This window comes from Equus przewalskii, chromosome 28 (genome assembly GCF_037783145.1).
Source record: "Equus przewalskii isolate Varuska chromosome 28, EquPr2, whole genome shotgun sequence".
Classification (NCBI taxonomy): domain Eukaryota; kingdom Metazoa; phylum Chordata; class Mammalia; order Perissodactyla; family Equidae; genus Equus; species Equus przewalskii.
In genome coordinates this window covers 32,197,429-32,217,684 of record NC_091858.1, presented here as the reverse complement: position 1 = coordinate 32,217,684, position 20,256 = coordinate 32,197,429, and the positions used below count along the sequence as shown (strand labels likewise).

At 41.9% G+C, this 20,256-nt stretch overlaps 1 long non-coding RNA gene across 1 annotated transcript in view; it reads right to left on the bottom strand.

Annotated features, from left to right (window-relative positions):
* LOC139080010 (uncharacterized) overlaps positions 1-19,948 on the bottom strand; it is a 34,567-nt gene extending 14,619 nt beyond the window's left edge. The window contains exon 1 of the long non-coding RNA XR_011534110.1: positions 19,575-19,948. This is a non-coding gene — a long non-coding RNA (uncharacterized lncRNA). The remainder of the gene's footprint in view (positions 1-19,574) is intronic.
* Positions 19,949-20,256: the final 308 nt, after the last annotated feature.

Here is a 20,256-nt window from a genome sequence, read left to right as displayed (position 1 = left end):
CATGAAGTAATACCTGTAATGGAAACTTCTGTGAACTGAGTAAAGCAGCCCGTGACACGGAGCGCCATGGTCAAGGAGAACATCAAAGTCTGGAGAGCCTGCAAGAATCAAACGGACAGAGGCAAATCTCAGCCCTTTGGAAAGCAGTGTGCCCACTCTATGCATCTCAGGGTCTGTCCTGTTCAGTGAGCCATGATGTTCATAACAACATGAACATGACAGGCAGGTAGTCCCAAAATAGTTAATTCCAGGAGAATTAAATTCCAGGCCTTTATTAAAATTATTTTTCTAAAATATATACTGTGTTTAAAAACATTTAGAAATTTTGTTGATTTTCCCTATTTTTTTATTTTTTACTTTTGAGGACAATTAGCCCTGAGCTAACATCTGCTGCCAACCCTCCTCTTTTTGCTGAGGAAGATTGGCCCTGAGCTAACATACATGCCCGCCTTCCTCTATTTTATATGTGGTATGCCTGTCACTGCATGGCTTGCTAAGCAGTGCATAGGTCCGCACCCAGAAGCCGACCTAGCAAACCCCAGGCCCCAAAACTGGAATGTGTGAACTTAACCGCTGTGCCACTGGGCTGGCCCCTTTCCCCCAGTGTTTATAGCTTGTCATCAGGTTCACTAATCCCGTAGCTGGGTGTGCAGCTCTGAGCAAGTGTTGCCGGTTATGAGTCTGGCACGTATCCAGGATGCTAAAGCCGAGATCTGATACCAGATTAGTGTTTCTTAAAACCTGCCTGTCCTGTGAATGCTCCAAACAAAACACAAATATACCCTCCACACTAGAGAAACTTTACATCATAATATAAAAATAAGTTGGTCGGCTGTATTTCACCCATAGGTTTCCAATTCATGATTCTGGTTTAGATGAAGAGTCGGTTTGACTCAATTCAAAAACTATGAAGATTTAGACCTGTAATAACTTGGAAACTCATGATTCTTGTCCCTTTTGCAAGCAGAGAGAAAATGGAGGGCCAAGAATGGGTCAGTAACCAACCTAAATTCTCAGAGTAAATCTATCAAAACGCTGGGACCAGAACACAGGTCTCCAAATCTCTTGTAGAGTATTGTTTGTATTACACCTCACTATAGTAGTTACTCACTGGTGCAAAACAAATGACCCCAAAACTTAGTGGGCAAAACCAACAAACATTGATTATCTCCCAGAGTCTGTGGCGGGTAGAAGCTATGTTTGGCTTGACTGGAGCTTCAGGATAAAGGCATTCATGTAATTGCAGTCGCCCTGTCAACCAGGGCTGCAGTTTCATCTGAAAGTTTAACAGGGAAGAATCTACTTCTCTAAGCTCACTCATGAGGTTGTTGGCAAGAGTCGGTTCCTTGCAGGCCATTAGATTAAGGTTCTCAGTTCCTCGCTGGCTGTTGGCTAAAAGTCTCCCTCAGTTCTCTGCAACCTGGGCCTCTCTATAGGGCAGCTCAAAGCATGGCAACTGGCTTCCCTCAGAGTCAGCAAGTGAGTGTGTAAGAGGGCACCCAAAATTAAACATACGTTATTTTTATATGTTAATCTCAAAATTGGCATCCATCACTTCTGCCACATCCTGTTTGTTAGAAATAAGTCAATGAGTCCATTTCCACAAGCAGAAGGAGGGGATTACATAAGAGTGTGAATACTAGTAGGCAGGGGTCATCAGAGACCATCTTAGAGGCACCTACACACTCACCATCTTACGAATGTCTGCCAGGGGTCAGTAGCCATGGCCCACTGGTTAAATCCAGCTGCTCCCTGTTTTTGTAAATAAAGTTCTTTTGGAACAAAGCCATGCCCATTGTTGACATATCGTTTATGACTGCTTTGGTGCTACACCTGCAGAGCTGAGTAGTTGCAACAGAAACTGTTATGACCAGTGAAGCCTAAGAATGTCTATTATCTAGCCCTTTACAGAGAAGGTTTTCTGGTTTCTGATGTACGCAACCATAAATTATTTGTAAAACTATGAGAGAGGAGATTGAGATAGAGATGCCAAGTTCATCATTTCATTGAATTTCTTTTGGTGCTCTGGCATCATAAATGTCATGGTGGGCACTTCCAAAAGGCAGTTATCTGAGAATTCTCAAAACTGTAGCAGCTCTGTGGTCAGGTTTGAGCGGGTGAGGTATGGCTTCAATTCCCTTTAGTCATTTCCTATACACTTTCCACCACATAGTGTCATTAACCTTGCCATTGGGAAACTCACTCTCAAAGCCTTTAACAAAAAGATGGTGTAACACATAGTTATATTGACTTCAAGCAGCAAAGTGGACATTAACATAATCTGTGAGCCTGATGGAGCTAGACTCCAAACTTGAATTTTCCCAGGTTATTTCATTTCTCTTAGCTTCAATTTCCTTAGCCTTAAAATCCAGATTATAAGACTGATCTGATAACTTTTTGTCACAAAAATGCATTAAAGCACCAAATACAGTGCTGGGTACCACAATACAGCTTGGTGCATGTCAGTCATCATGTGTGAAACATTTGATGGCTTCCTGTTACCAGTTAGATTGTTCCAGAAAGGAGCCTGTTTAAAGACATCATATCTTCATCCTGGCTCTCTCTCCAGAGCTTGTCTCCCTTCAGATCCTACTGGGTATTATCACCTTAATTTTATCTCCTCACTAATGGCACCAACATTTTCGCTGTCCCCTGACTGAACACTGACAGTCTTCCTCTCCTGCATTCTCACACTCTTAATTCCTTCTCTCACGCTCAATGATATCAACATTTGATACTACCTTCTAAGTGGCTCTAGCTCTTAAGTCTGTCTGCGTCTTTATCCCCTTGTAGCTGAGAATGTAACAGGCCTTAATCTCTTAGTACAACTCTTCCTCTCCAAGCCTTGAACCTCATAATCCTGTAATCCATCCTCCATATTATATTCACTATGAATTTTCTGCTAAAATGTAAATATGTTCAGATTGTTCTCCCACTGTAAATACTTTGTTGACGTTGCATTACCTGCTGTGTTTCCTTTCTATTTCCTAAGCCTTCTGGGATTATTTCTCCATTATTATATTTGTTCCTCAATTTCCCAGTTTTAAAATATCTCCAATTGTTCAAAGGATGAAAGCAATATAGGACTTGAGCATCTATTTTCTCACTAACACAAAGACACAAATGTATTGACACTATCCATTAAATGTCATAAGAAATGTTCATAAACTGTGATAGTATATGACATTCACTATGGTGTTTGGCAGTAACCTCAGGGGTGATACAAAATATACTCTGCACAAATGCAGAATCAGGAGCAATCACTTTCAACCAGAGTGTTCAGGACCATGAGGAGTTCATACTTGGGCTGGGCTTTGCAGATTGTGCAAACCATTGTGTAGAAAGAAGCGGCTGGATGCAGGGAGTAACTGCATTTGAGCAATTAAAAAAAGAGAAGAATCAGAAAGAATCTAGATTCCAGTTTACATTACCAAGCAATTAGAAAGTGAAGGTGATATTTACAAAAAACTGAAGGCTTGATTACAAGCTGAGGTGAGGGTAAGGTGCTAAATATTATCAAGATGATAGCAATTTTAAAATAGATGCAAAGATCAGTCAGGAAAGTTGGAAAAGTAGCCCAGGTTAGTGATGAAGATGGAAATCATCTGCATAGAGGCATAGATAACCCACATCTCAAGGATTATATGCAGCAATAAGAGGACCAGGAGTAAGAATTTAGTATATAATTAAGACCATGGGGTATGTATCTAGCCTCTCTAAGTCTTGATTTCCTCATTTGTGAAGTGCAAGTAATTGTATCATCCTTATTGAGTTATGCATGATTCAAATGAAGTAAATGCATATAAACTGCTTATACAATTTATATTTACGCAATTTTAAATTGCTTTCAGTGTCTGGAACATGGTATGCACTCAACTAATGTCAGCTGTCATGATGATGATCATCATCATTATTATCATTGTTAAGACAATGTAAAATTCTTGAAGATATTCCCTTTTAGGGGCTTAGGGGAAAGGAGAAGGATGAAAAAATCCAAGATGAATCAAAGGGAATAAATATGAGGCTAGGAGGACAAAATCAAAAGTGTATATATTTGATACTACATGTTACCATGTCGGTGTCTGTGTCTTTTCCATTAGACTGGGAATAGTGAAGGGCACAGAGCCGAGAGACTAAACAGTGCTTATCTTTGTACACTTTACAGCATCAGGTCCTAAAGTCTTTATATGGAGCAGAGGTCCACAGTTTTCTGGATGTTGAATTGAATTAGAGGGACAGATTGTAAGATTGAAGATGACCCCACAAGTCACATGTTGCAAACAGGTCACATCAAAGATTATGGAGAAAGAAGTCATTGGATTGGAGATGTAAAAGTCATTGTTGAAATTGGGGAGAGAAGAATTTCTTGAGATGCATTCCAGGAAGCAATAAATCGAGGAGGAATGGGTTGAGGGATTAGCAGAAATTTGATAATGAATGAAAGACGAAGAGGAATGGTTTAAGGGGAAAAGAAGGGTCAAGGACAGGTTGCTTTTAAATAAAGAATTGAGTGTGATTGTAGACCATATATGGAGCCAGTGGAGAAAGACAGAGTGAGGGAGAAAGAAGATAAGTAATAGAATAGGGTTAAAAGAGGTGGTTTGGGATTTGAATTTGTGACCTGAGTAGATACTGGGAAGAGCTCTCTGTGTAGAACTGGTGTAGGATAAGGACATGGAAGCACTTTGTCAATTTATTCTCCCCTTCACAAAGCTAAGAAGTATCTCTATCTGCTAGACTTATGCGTGGAACTCTGAAGGATAGTCCCTCATCAGTGGCAATGGTGGGGAGTCAATGATTGTGGCTGGATTAATGTGGTCCACTTTGAGAAGACTGAAGGATGAGTGCATGAAGCTAGGACACGAGGGGTGTGGAAAACCTTGAAAAGCAGCCTCACTGATTGACCCAAAGAAGATCTTAAGCATCATCTCTTCAAATGAATTTATTTTGCATGTAAATAAATGAGGACTAGAAATGGTGATGCAGGATGATTTTCATATTTGCTTGATACAGAGCTCAGTGACTCTTAATGTGGGACCCTTGAGAAAGTAGATCCTTCACCTTCCACTACAGTCTTTGAATTGTAATTTGGCCCAGGTCCTCAGCATAGAAAATGCCTCTAGTGAGAGCATCTTCCCTCTGGACGGCCTAGGTGCTCTGAGAACCACATTGCTGCTGAGACGCAGAGGAGCAGGACAGAGTGGCTGAGACCCAGTGAATGTCCCTGGGCATCAACATCCTATCTCACAGTGGTCAGGCTCCCAGAGTCATCAATTGACATCATGAGCTGGTAGATTACGTAAATGGTCTTTAAAACAAAAAGATTTCTGAAAGAGTGACAACTAGGGTCATTGGCCCAATCCTATGTACAACTTTCTTATCCTTTCTCCTCAGTCTTTATTGAAGGAGTTGTCAGTATACTCAGCATGATAGACAATTTAAATTTACTTCAAGTTTTCCAGAACTCATGGCAAGGTCCTCATTTCTCTGCCAAATCAAATGCAAATTTGTTCCCATTCTTGTCCACTAGACTTTGGCCAGACCAGACTATACGCTATTCTTAAATATGCTCTCTGCTCTCCCACCTTTGCGGTCTGGCTCCTGGTGAGAACGCTTGTGTCTCTGACTGCCTCTCCTCCGCTAGATTAAGCAGCTCATGAATCTTGTGACACATGCTGAGCCAGGTATCCCTCAGGCCCAACTCTTGTTCCTCCTTTGCACAGTTTTTTCTTTTCTTTTTTTTATTGTACAGTGCATGCAACACAATATCACACAAAGTGTTTACAAGTCAAGGGTATTTGCAGGAAGCTAAAGGATCAAAAATGATTGTTCATGCCTGAAAGATGCAATAATGCCAAGAAAACTTGCTGTCTAAAGGTGATATTAATTATTTGTCCACAGCCAGCTAGTTCAGAGGAGACAGACAACTCCCTTACCCAGTGTTTCCTCTAGTCCACTTCCCCATGTGGAGAAGCCTCTCAGACTTGGGCTTGCAGGGAAGACACTGTCTTCTAAAGCAGGAATCAAGCTCGGAGGCTTTCAGGAGACACATAGCATATAAATGCACAAAGCAGGCAAATGAGACGAAGGGCTAAGCTGATTTTTCAGCCTCCATGGAGGCCTAATTCACTGACAAAACAAGACACTTCCGTTGAGGGTCCCAGACTAAAGGCCTACAGTTTGCCATCCTTCCAGAAGGAAAGGTCCTCTGTGGTTATAGTTGGGGAAATGTTCTTGCTCCACTTTCCTTGATTACATTCTTTTGGAGAGAAACAAGTAAGCTAAAATAACAGTGAAAAATTGGAATGCTGGAGACTGCCTCACATGCACACTTGCAAAGGAAGCGTACACTATTGTGAGAAAGTGTAAAGGAGGACCCGCAACAAGATGGTGGCTGCTGGCAACTCCATACCCTTATCTCAAAGACTCCTCTCTATGCTGAATCTTCTGATGCTGGTAAAGTACACAGGAGGGCAGTGCGTAGCAAAGTATTACCCTAGCTGTTGGCCATAGGGTAATGTCACCACCAAAGGAAGAATGAACAGAACTTTAATATTGTGAAGTTTTAGAGCACAGACTTTGAAGACAAAGGAAACAAATAAATTTAAGCATCTTAAAAGGGGAATTCAATATAAGTAATTGTCTATACAGGTGATAGGAGAGCTGAGAAGCCCAAATGTATGGCGAGTTACCTCAGAATTTGCAACAGCAGAAAGAAACTACTATCCTTAGGTCTAGGAGGACAAAGGGAGGAAGGAGGTAATGTTCCCAAAGCCTAGGATATGGACCCCCTACTGAGTCTTGGCAGATGGGCCTGTTGGAAGGATCATGGATGAAGCGGCCTTCTGGTAGGAATTGGAGGCACAGAGGAGATGCCTCCTACAGTACAGGAAGAGAAAGATCCCAGTGTCTCACCAATTCCTGCCCTCTTATCTTCAGCCAATGCTTTCCTTTGGTCAATCTTTATGGTACCTGGAGGGCAGGGGTGCCTGGGAAATGTAGATAGTCACCTGCAGTTCAGAGCACTGCCACCCACTAGCTGGGTGGCCCAGGGCAAGTTACTCAGCCTCTCTTAGCCTCAGTTTCCTCATCTGTAAAATTGAGACAATGCCTGTCTTTGCCTATAGAACTTACATAACCATGGTCATTCCTAGATTGAAATAGCAGCAAAGGAGAATGGATGCACAGTCCGAGACTATGTTATGGTAAAGAAAAGAGTTGAAATCCTGGATTCCCTTGCTGGGAACGCACGCCACAATCTTTCCTCTGCCTTAATATTGCTCAACACCCCTCACTGGTTATTATTCCTGAGGGCCACATGAGTGACACTTGGGTCACATGGTTATTTGCCGTTTATAATCAATTTCACTTCATTAACTCATAGGCTTTCACTGTGGGCTGAACAGGACGTGTTTTGCTCTCTGTGCTTTATTGCTGAGGTGCAGAGGTTGAAAGAGCTTAAGGAATTTATCAAACAAACCCTAATAAGAAATGATGGGGCTGAGAGTTAAACTGGTCATGTCTCCCTCCAAACCTAGTGTTCCACCCTCCACATAGAGCTGCCCCTCAACCAAAACTTGGGTCAACCAAATCTCTGCTCTCTCTCTCTCTACATATTTTTTTCCTAGGAAGATTAGCCCTGAGGTAACATTTGTTGCCAATCTTCCTTTGTTTGCTTGAGGAAGTTTTATCCTAAGCTAACATAAGTTCCAATCTTCCTCTATTTTGTATGTGTGTTGCCACCAAAACATGGGTGATGAGTGATGTAAGTCTGCGCCTGTGATCTGAACCCACGAACCTGGGCCGCCTTAGCAGAGCATGCTGAGCTTAATGACTAGGCCACAGGACTGGTCCTCTGCTCTATATTTAAATAATAGAATTTTAAAAAACAGCAGAAATTAAAGGACAGACTGGTAGGAACAAAAATTTTAAATGACATTTGTCTCTCCTTTCTAGACATAAGAAAAATTGGAAAAAACACTGACTCAGCTGAGAAGAAACCTAGTGTGTCTAGTACAATAGTTTGCAGGGTCTGCATGTCAAGCCCTGGTACCTCAAAGCCTTGGGGCCAAGGAGTGACACCCACTCTCATTAGTGTCCTCACACTCCATCGGCACATATTTATCAGTAGACAGCAAATGTGTAACTGCTATTACCTGAGAGGCTAAAGGTACTTTTCATGTTAAGAAAAGGTATAATAAGCCAAAAAGAAGGAAAATCATACTTACCAGTGGTTACCTGAGGAGAAGAGAAGTGAAAGGCACTGTCTCACTCTTCTAGTGCTTGAATTTTTTTTTTTTTTTTTTGAGGAAGATTAGCCCTGAGCTAACTGCTGCCAATCCTCCTCTTTTTGCTGAAGAAGACCGGCCCGAGCTAACATCCATGCCCACCAACCTCTACCTTATATGTGGTATGCCTGCTACAGCATGACTTGGAAAGTGGTCCATAGGTCCATACGTGGGATACAAACACGCGAACCCTGGGCTGCTGAAGCAAAATGTGTGAACTTAACCACTGCGCCACCGGGCTGGCCCCCTATTGTTTGAATTTTCACCACAAACATGCATAACTCTTATAAAATTTTTAAAGTACAGAAATCCTCCTCAAAACTCGTTTTGTGAGTGGGGATGGGGCCACTGCCATAGCCCAATCTTCAATCCCCAGTTTCTAAATTAGCAGACAAGAAAAAGTGGCTTTTGATCCCAAAGAATCTCTTACGAAATAGTGCTATTGATTTAGAAATGCCTCCCAGTCTTTGAAGGAGGGGGGTCTAAACTGTGGAGGGCTGTTCCCACGTGGAGACGCAGGTCCTCACCAGCGACCTCAGGGTCTGAGGAGTCCAGCCCTGCGCCTGGGCTGAGAGCCGGTTATAATTCTCTACAACGTCCGCCTCGCCCTCTCTCTTTTATCCTAAGACGGAGTAAGACTCTCTGCTCAGTCAATACCCATGCCACCCCACACTCACTTCCTTCCCATTAAGAATACCTGCTTTGTCTCAAAGCTTGAGCTCTAGAGGAAAGTTAGATTTTAAAATGATGAAGTGTCTACGACTACGAATTCCTTTTAAATGCGCTATCTAAACTCACGTTCAGCATGACTTACCATCTTTTGCATTTCCACAGCCCTGTGCTTGAACCTTTATCATGACACCAAAATCCACTCCCTATATTTTACTTCACTGTGTGTCCGTCTGCCTTTCTCTACATGGGAGCTCCTTGACAGACAGACCAGCATTGGCCCCTCTTTGTATCTCACCCCCTTCCACCCACCTACCTACACCTAAGTACATGGTACTTGTTTCTATCTATAATAGGTTCTGCTTGCTTACAGAATCCAATAGGTTCACCAGGATCCTGAATATACACTCCTTGAACTAACACACTCTGGAACCTCGCTATATCCCTCATAACTGCACACACAATGCAACAGTCAGGCAACAACATGGTGACTTCAGCTCCCAATTAAATACTCTATCCACCAATAAAACCCTCTGATTGGATTCCTTAACATTTAAGCCTAATAATTAAAAATAAAAAGCAAGTAGTTGACCCTGTACACTTTGAATCTATATCATTGGAAATCATCTGATCCCTGGACTTCCTTGAATGTTCATGAGCCAAGAGTAACCAGAGACCTTAAATTTATCTTCTTAAGACCTTCATTTGTTTAGGGAGTGCCAGCCACAAGGAACATATGCCTGTCAATCAAATAGATCATCTCAGCATTCTCTTTCTCTGATGAAGAAAACTGAGACATCCTCTTAACTCATGAATTTGGCAATTTTCAGACAATGATGAAGTGTAAGCTGAGTTTCACCCTATTTATAGCACCCATTATGGCCAAGGGGCATCAGGTCAGGTGCTCTGCAATGTAGCCCATTTTTCCTCCATTTTCTTACTGCCTAAAAGACAATCTTGTTTTATCTCACATTCACTCAAATGTGTGCAGTCTCAAGGGGTGGCCCAGCCTGAGCTGACACCTAGACTCTGAATATGTCCAAGGCTGGACTAATGAGCTTCTCTGGTGGGTCTCAGGCTCTCCCAGGACTTTAGAAAGAAGGCAGAAAGCTTAGAAGTACCACACTGGGGACAAGTCAGCCCCAAGCTACATGCCCTAGGACTGCTTCCAAAAGGAGGCAGGTCTTCCCTACCTATATCTACAACCAGGTCTGAGCCAGCCCTGGACAAGCTCCTGGAGCCTAGAGGGCATCAGGATAACTGTATGCTCATATCAAAATCTACTTCAGCGATTAGGTTTGTCACTGACTCCTGGGTGAGTGGGCTTTGTCTGTGTGGTAAGAGACACTGGAGTGAGATATCAGGAAACATGTCATATTGCCATCACTGTAATATTACAGGAATTGCAGCCATTGCTTCCTTCTGCTAATGGCTGGAATCTTTATAAAGTGAACGAACATGTCCCTCCATCTAGTCTCAGCGTGCTGTGAAGCCTGTCAAGCATGAGAATCCATTTCCTTTTCCTCATGTTGCTCTTCTTTTTCTTGATGCCTGTTTCAGGTAAAATGGGCAGGGAAATGAGAGGATTGAAAGAATTGAGAAATTCCAATTCAGAGTCAGTCCCTCTCTAATCTTCATGGAACTTTAGACCAAATAGACTTGTTGTATGGGAAACAGAGAACATTGTTTGTTTCTTTTCTGACAAGGATCATCAGGAACCTTAAAGGAGGTTTTGCAATCTTTTCTGATCTACTCCGAAGAGTCTAAATGGCTCACAGAAGCCACCTCTTTGTGGGAATACTCTCATACTTGTTAAGGAGACATGAACGAAGTGATGTAAAAACTTTAATGCCAACAGGAAATATTGATTTAATCTGAGAACAGAGCAACAGACTTCCACACTATTAGCTTAGTTGTTCCTAAACTTCCTTGTGTGTTCTGTTTCTTTATTGCAGGAAATGGAGGAATCATAAATGCATTACAAAAATCCTATTGGAAAATAAGAAACGGCCAGTGTGCTGTGCTTGGCTGCCTTCCAAAGGAGGAACAGATAGGCTGCTGCTCTGTGAGTGGCTGAGAAAAGGAATAAAAAATCCAGAAACACCATGAGAATCTTTGAAAGTGTGAAAATGCCTCCTTGAAGTTTATGGTAGCAAAATCAAATTAAATCCTCTCTTTTCAAAAAAAATTGGGGGGCCGGCTCCATGGCCGAGTGGTTAAGTCCACGTGCTCCACTGCTGCGGCCCAGGGTTCGGATCCTGGGTGCAGACATGGTACCACTCCTCAGGCCACGTTGAGGTGGCGTCCCACATCCCGCAACTAGAAGGAGCTGCAACTAAGATATACAACTGTGTACGGGGGGGGGTTTGGGGAGATAAAGCAGAAAAAAAAATAAAAAAAGATTGGTAACAGTTGTTAGCCCAGGTGCCAATCTTTAAAAAAAAAAAAAAAAAATGGAGGCTTAAGTGGTTTTTGTTCTTGTTTTAAATCCTGGTTATTGCACTAGATGTTACCACTTAGAAAGTGTTAAAGATTCACTTTTATTTGAAATAAAAAAGTATAATCTTTAGAGCAATCCACAAGGGCCCTAAACTGATTTTCTGAGGGTGATCAGGTTTTATTCCTCTGTTGTAAAATTTACATCCAGTGACACTGGGCTCCCTGTTCTTCCTCAAATAATCCTTTTGCTGTACAGTTGAGGAAATAATTGCCTGTCATTTTCCAAATTTGATGACAGCATAAACCCACAGCTTTAGTACCCAAAGCAATCTAAGCAGAATAAACATAAAGAAAGCCACACTAAGCACATTATCATCAAATTATTTCATCCAGTGATAGAGAGAAAATCTTAAAAGCAACCTAAGAGAAAAGACACATTAATTGCAGAGGAGTGAAAATAATTACAGCAAACTTTTCACCAGAATCTATACAAGCCAGGATAAAATAGAGGAATAGTTGCAAATATTATAAAAGAAAAAATGTCAACCTAGAATTCCATACCAGCAAAAACATACTTCAGCAATGAATGTAAGTGTGTCCTGGGTGATAGTGACATGTCAATTCAGGTTCATCAATTGTAACAAATGTCCCATCTGGTAAGGATGTTGATAATAGGGGGACTGTGCATGGGTAGGGTTGGGGGTATATGGAAATCTATGTAACTTTCATTCCATTTTGTTGTGAAACTGAAACTGCTCTAAAAAATAGTCTATTCTTTTAAGAAAATGAGGTAAAAACTTTTTAAAAAGCTAAGAAAATTCTTCTCCAGAAAATCTTAACTATAAACACAAATAAATAAGAATTTCTCCAGGCAGAAGGAAAATGATACCAACAAAAATTTGGATCTACACGATGGAATGGACGCGCTGCTAAGATTCTGAACACTATTTCCTAAAGGGAGAGAGCCAAAAAGTAAACCCAAGAATGTACAATCAACTGATGTGCACCAAGGGTACCAAGAATACGCTATGGGAAAAAATGGCCTCTTCAACAAATGGTGTTGAGAAAACTGGATCTCCACATTCTGAAGAATGAAATCGGAATTATCTCAGACCACACACAAAAACCAACTCAAGAAGGACTGAAGACTTATACATAAGAACAGAAACCATAAAACTCCCAGAAGAAAACACAGGAGAAAAGCTCTTTGACTTTGGTCTTGACAATGATGTTTTTGGATTTTATGCCAACAGCACAATCAACAAAATCGAAGATAAGCAAGTGGGACTCCCTCGGATGGGGACATTTCTGCACAGCAAAGGACAAAGTGAAAAGGTCAATCTCCTTTAATGCTCCAATTATCTCCCAAGACTGAGAGGATGACAGTAGCATCCACAGAGGCTGCCCTTTGACAGAGCGGTAGTCTGGCCTTGGGGCTGTAGGAGAAGGTCTGGGGACGTTCTCTGAACAACCTGGTGAATGTGTGGGGTAGAGGGAACACGGGCTTTGAAAAAAGACTGATTTTGTCTCAAGTTACATCTCTGCCCCTTGGTGGCTTGTGGTTTTGCACATGACCTGTAGCCTGTCTAGGCCCCAGGATCATCTTCTGTAAAATTGGATAACGCCTGCTTGGCCAGTTTGTTTATGAGAATTAAATTAGATAACTTGGACAAATGTGGGCATAAGTAGTGCCAGCTACTGAAGCACTTACATATAAAACTTTTTTCTTTAAAAGTATTTTATTATATATAAAATGTAATACGGATATTAGATATACAGGGATAACATATGCTTACAAATCACACAAAATATTTTCAATGTCATGATTTTAATAGGATAAAGAATAATACTTCACAAATGGGATATCTTGAGGGATCATAAAATTTTTCTAGCCAAATTTTCTGGAAATTCATTTTAGATTATCAAAATGTATACTTTAAACAACTTCATTTTTTATTTTGAGAAGACTCTGCTCATGTAACTGTTATAGCAGTCGAGTGTTTTGTAAACTATGACAACATTGGGATAAATTATTTTGGAATATATCTTTTGTTACTTCCAGAGCTGGTGATTCTCTTTTTATTTTTAAACTTTTCATTGAAGTCTATAGACCTGATGATTCTTGTGAGATAATTTTTATAAAAAGAATTAATTCTTTATAAGAATCAGTTTTGGGTAAGTTTGAATTTAATTTTAAATGTAATTTTATAGAATGGGATTTTGATATTTCTTCTGACATTTCCAGTAACTTGTGTAGGCACACAAGAAATTGAAAATGGTTTCACGATTTGTATTTATTTTTTTCTGAGGAAGACTAGCCCTGAGTTAAGGTCTGCTGACAATCTTCTTTTTTGCTGAGGAAAACTGGCCCTGAGCTAACATCTGTGCCCATCTTCCTCTGCTTTATATGTGGGACGCCTACCACAGCATGGCTTGACAACCAGTGTGTAGGTCTGCACCTGGGGTTCTAACTGGCAAACGCTGGGCCGCAAAGCTGCAATTCTGCTCCATGGGGCAGGCCCTGATTTGTATTTAATTAAGAACTCCTGTGTATGCATTCTACTGCTGTGTCTTCAATAACGGGGGAATTAATTCAAAACTTGTCTTCCTCATAGTTCATTGATTCATCTGAAGCTTCATATGAAAATAGTGCTCTTCTCTGTTGAATGTGACTACCTTCATAGTTTTCATTTCTATTTCTAAGCCTGATAATTCCTTATAGAATTCTAAACTCTTGGAAGATGTTTAAAACTCCCTGGTATGCTTTCTTGCAATGTCCACGTGCACATTCTTATTTTTCAATAATTTACCGAAGACTGTTGGCCACCTGAGTGCCCACGACTTCTGTCCAGGTGCACCAGACCGGGAGTTACTGTCTGTGCAGATGTGCCAGGAATGGCTCTGAGGATGGATGGGCACAGAGGTGTCTGTGTTACCTTCAGGCAGAAACCACCCTTTCCCTCTGTGATATTGCCATTGCTGCTGCAGCTAACAATGTCACTGCCAATCTGGGTCCCACTCCACCCGCTCAGCCTGGCAATGCGTGAGCTGCTCTGGGCAGCAGTGCCAACTGTTCCCACACACACAGCCCTTGGCATCTGTGGGCCGAGCCCACATAGCCTGAGCATATCTGCCCTGCCCAGGTGCAGGCTCCATTGTCCCACTGACCTTCACTCAAGAAACATGAGTTCAACGAAAAACTAGTGAGAATGTCAGTGGTGGCAGCAGAGCATTAAACCAAGCACAGGGCCCTTCTGGGAGCAGGTCCCTGTGTGACTGTCACAACCCGTGAAGCTGGTCATAGTGGTCAAGTGGTGCTGGCCATAAGAGATGGGAACCAGTCAAAACTGCTTTTGTTCATCACCATTGAGCATCCCATGCTGAGAAACCTCATTTTGTAAAGTTATGGATGTAAAGATTTCACTGTTAAAAAGCATATCTCTAGCAATGAGACACCATGCTCTTTTCTAAGAACTGAGGCACTTTGCCACAGAGACCCTGCCTCAGTTTCCTACTCAGTTACAGGTAAAAGGGGTTTAGGGACACAGCATTGATCTCCCTTTGAAGACGGGACCAGGAGTCTACCTCTGAGCCCAGGCTTGATGGTAACCATTTTATACACAGCTTTGTTTTGCTTTGAGCCTGTGAAAACTACTAATTCATTTAGATTTTACATAAATTCCACCCTTCCCTGAATCCCATAATAACTCCATCTCTGGCTTTTGGGGAGGCATGTCATGCTTTCACTGGTGGTCTCCTTGATGAAGCAAGATAATAACCCCATTTTCGACTGATAAAGCTGCTGCTAGGATTTGTATCCAGGATGAACATAGCCACAAAGGATTCAAGCTTAGACCATGCTGATGGAAAAGAAGGAGCTGCAATCACACAAATTGTTCATGGGAACACTCAGCCCAATGTCCTTAGACAACCATGCTGATGCCAGCTACTCCTTCTGGCAGTTGTCCCCAGTGACCCAAGGGTAATACATTTCACAGTGATTTTCAGATTTCTGGCAAATTTTGCCATCTCATCTAACAGGACCTTCACAAATGCACTTGGAACTGGGCAGGGCAAAAAGTATAGAGAAAAAAATGCTATTATCCAAAGAAAATGAAAACTCTACCTCAAAAAGATAATGTTCCTTGCAGCATTATTCAAAGCAGCCAAGATATGGAAACAATCTAATTGTTTATCAATGGATGAATGGATAAAGAAGACCTGATACATATACACAATGGAATACTATGCAGCCATAAAAAAGAAGGAAATCTTGCCATTTGTGACAACATGGATGGACCCTGAGGGCATTATTCTAAGTGAAAGTCATACAGACAACAACAAATATTGTATTTTCTCACTTCTACGTGGAATATGAAACAAAAACAAAAATCAGAAACTGAACTCATAGATACAGAGACCAGATTGGTGGTTGCTAGAAGGTAGGGGATGGGAGAAATGGCTTAAGGGAGTCAAAAGCTACGAACTTCTAGCTGTAAAATAAATAAATCATGGGTACACAAGGTACATATAATGTAGCATGGTGAGTGTAGTTAATAATACTGAAATGTATATTTGTTTTGTTTTGTTTTGCTGCGGAAGATTCAATCTTCCTCTATTTTTTAGTATATGGACCACCAGGACAATTGCTAAACAGAGCAGTTTAGTTCCATGGCAGGGAACTGAACCAGGGCGCTGAAGTGGAGGGCACTACACTTAACAACAAGGCCACTGGGGCTGGCCCTGAATTGCCTATTTGAAAGTTACTAATTGTAAGTTTATATATATATTTTAAAGTAACTAAAGTAAGTCTTAAAAGCTCTCATCACAGAGCCAGCCCCAGTTGCCTAGCGGTTAACTCCAGCACGCTCTGCTTCGGCGGCCTGGGAGCAGCTCCTAGGTGCAGACCGACGTCACTTGTCTCTCAGTGGCCATGGTGTGGTGGCGGCTCAAATACGAAAAGAAGAAGATTGCAATGCATGTTGAAAAAAGAAATTCTCATCACACAAAAAAACTTGCAACTGTGTGGTGACGGCTGTTAACTACACACTGTGGTGATCATTTCACAACATATACAAATATCGAATCACCCTGTTGTACACATGAAACTAACAGAACTTTTCACGTCAATTATAGCAATATTGAATGCTATTGTTGATTCTCTGGAGTTGGAAAATGATTGCAGGAAAATTCACTCTTATTCTATGGGTGAAGTTTTAAACGACAATGTATTACTTCTATAACAATAATTTTAACCAGTAAGAGTTGAGATTGATACCAAACATAAAAAAGAACAGAAACCACTAACTTTAAGTTAGTCAGAGCGCTTTGCCAAAGTGTGGCATTTCTTTAAGCATGCTTACTCAAAAACAAAAAGAGACATAACAACCTAACAGTGTGTGAATCTTGACTGAAAATGAACTAGGAGTAAAATCAACAGCTATAAAGCACGCTCTTGGAACAATTGGGGGAAGGTGAATATTGACAAGATACTAAATGATACTAAGAAATCATGATCATTTTATAATCTATGGAAATGGTCTTGTGATTTATGTGGGCCTTTTTCTTTATTCTTAAGAGATGCATTGCAAAGATCATTAGGGTGAAGTGCCATGATGTTTTCCTCTTCCTTTAAAAGATGAATGAAATATAGCAAATATATATATATATAAGTATATATATATATATTTAAAAGAGTTTAATTTAGGAGGAACCTATACAGTTGGCCCCATGTATCTGTGGATGCAGAACCTTGGATATGGAGGGCCGACTAAGGGACTCAAGCACCCATGGATTTGGGTAACCGTGGAAGGTTCTGGAACCAATCCCCTAGGATACTGAGGGATGACAGTTTAGGTTTTCTTTCACATTCAGTTTTTCCCTATGCTTACTCCCCCTGGAAGAAACAGTTTTAGGGTCAGGATTGATGAACAAAATCCTCAATGCAACCTGCTTACCACACAGGGAAACAAAGTCACGGCAAGGGACGTAACCTACTGGTGACCACACCTGGAGCCTTGGATGGGAACTCTGTTAGAACTTCCACAGCCCCTGGCCCAACCCTCGTCTGCACGCCCCATCAGAAACTGCTTCCTGTGGAGAGTCATTGCCAGTGTTGCTACACAAGAGCACCAAAAGTAGCCTTTTAGGAACATCTCTGCCCTGTTGCAAACCATGGTTCATGAAAACACGACATTTTAACTGAAGAGGTAAAGTGGACCATGACTAATTCTCCTTCTTTCTCCAGTGTTGTATTATAGCACTCATCAAACTGACTCTGGATTATAGGTTTTCTCCTATAAAGTTGGTCAATAAGCAAATATGTTATCTATAGATAATTATAATATGTATATAAACAGGTGCTTGTCTCTCTCAACCATCATTTAGAGCTAAAGAGGAAGGAACCAAGATGAATGCAATTTATTATCGCTCCAAAAGTCCTCCCCCAGTGAGTTCTGGTCAGAGGACTCTGTCCATTCCCAGGGACCACTGTTTGCACTGCTGGGTCTACCTGTAGGGAGGCTGGGTGTGAGCAAGCCCTGCTTCATCCTTGGGAGCTGAATATGTCCAGGGGTGATAGAATTATATAAACTAGTTCCTAGTTTGGCCTGAGACTGACCTCAGACTCAGGAAAAGCAAAGTTAGTAGACTGCAAATTCCACAGAACAGGCAAATGAGTTCCAGGAAGTTTGTTCTCACATGGACGAAGGCCTGGCCCATCACCCCACCGTGCCCCACCTGAAGTGAGCAAGACCGGAAGAAATTCTGGTCCCCAAAGCAGGAGAGGCTTATCTAGGATTTTCCATGTCCTAATTTGCATGAGGGTGACTGGGTGTACTTTGTGCTCTCAAGGCCATTCCCACGACACACCAGGTAAGACATCCAGCTTACTTACTGTAATTACCAAAGGCGCTGCCAATACCAAATTTTACCGGTAACCTGGAACCTTTACAAGGTGCAAGGCTCAGCTTCCTCTCCAGTGTCAGCTTGCTGTTAAGCTCACCAGCCATCAGCATGAGGATCCTTCATCTTCTTCTTGTGTTCCTCTTTGTCTTCCTGTTGCCTGTTCTAGGTAAGGTGGGCCAGGGGAACAGAGGGCTGAACAAATGGAAAGAATAGGAGAGAGTCTCTCTTCTTTCTCTCTCCTTCTCTTTCTCTGCTTCTTCCTCTCTCTTCTTCTTTCTCTCCTTCTCTCTCCCTCCACTTCTCTCTCTCCCTCTCCATCTTCTCTCTTTTACACATATTATTATACCAAATAGATGGTATGGATCACTTGTGGGAACCAGGCACCATGTCCTTCATCGTGGAAGGACTTTAAGAACCTCACTGCACAGTTCACAACATTTTCTCAGCCAATCTGAAGGAGGCAGACAGCTGGTAAATCTCCTCTCCTCGCTGCTTGCCATACCAGACCTGCTGCATAACAGAGGACGCCTCTGTCAGTTGAATTTTCTTTTTTCATAAAAGCAAGACATTTAATTTTGTCTGAGGACGGAAGTACAGAATGTCGCGTTCTACATCTTTATAATTAAGGGATGGAGGCTCTGGCTAATGGAGAATCCCAGAGAATAAGGAAGCCCAGCCTGCTGTTTGGGATCTGCCCTTGGGGAGCCCCCTGTGCCTCTGTCTCTGCAGCTCCGAGGTCCTCGAGGGCACGCCCCTCAGAACCCCACTCTCAGTTCACAGATGGGAGGCAGTCCAGCCAAAGAAGTTTTTACAGTTAGAAGCCTAAGTTTTATTTTACCCTCGGCATTATGTAAATAGTATAAAAGGAATGAAGGAAGGAAGTATAGAGGAAAAGAGAGATGGAGAGAGGGATGAAGGGATGGAGAGAGAGACAAAATGTGAGGTTGGGACCTGAGGTAACTGTTCATTAGATTATATTGAAAACTACCTTTTTTTATTAATTTTGTTTACACCTATATTCCAACAATTAGAGCAGTAGCAGTTAAAGAGGGAAGGAGGAGGGAAAATGAGTTAGGAAGGCAGGAATACAAGGAAGATGAGAAGGCAGAAATGAAGGAAGGAAGCAATGAAGCGGGGAGAAGGACATGTGAGACCCAGACCACATCTGAGATAATTCTCAGATATTAAAAACACTGTTAGAAAAGGTTGTTTTAACCATTAATTTCCATCGTAAGTTACTTAGAGATTAAGTTCTCATTAAACAATTCCTACCTTTTAATCTGCATTTTATTCTCCCATCTCAGCTGAGACACTTAATCCACTAAATGACTTGGGAAACAGAAGAATACAAACAGACAGTGGCTGGCTGTCTTTGGTTCTGAAACCTCTGGTCTGTGTGAGAACCGACTTCCCACACCCTGGAGGGATTCTCTCCATGGGGGGAGCCGAACTCGCACAGAGCCCTCCGCAGACCCCAGGCTCTGGGCTGCGGAGCACAGCGTTCTGGTTCTAGAAACGCGAGGCCCCGCTGGAACCTCCGCGCTGCCAGCCTCTGTCTGGAAACTGCATGTCAGCCTGCGGGACAGAACAGCCGCAGCCTCGGGAAGGGAAGCCCTGAGCATCTGCTCAGGGGACGCAGTGTGACTTTCTGCCTCAGTGCTTTGGTTTCTCACATTCTTTTGTCTTTCTCGCTTTCCTTTTAGGTTTTACTGAAAACATGAAATATCTTGTTAGTTGCATCAAGAGTAAAGGCATATGCTTGCCCATTAGGTGCCTTCCAGGGATGAGAGACATCGGCACCTGTGGCTTGCGCAGGACAAAATGCTGTAAAAGAAACTAATACGAAAGGGGAGAAACTGCTGTGACTGATGTGGAGTCAGAAACTGCTCGCTTGGCAAAGACGTGTGAAATTTAAAGCAGATTAAATGGTTTTGTACAAAGATGAAATATCTTG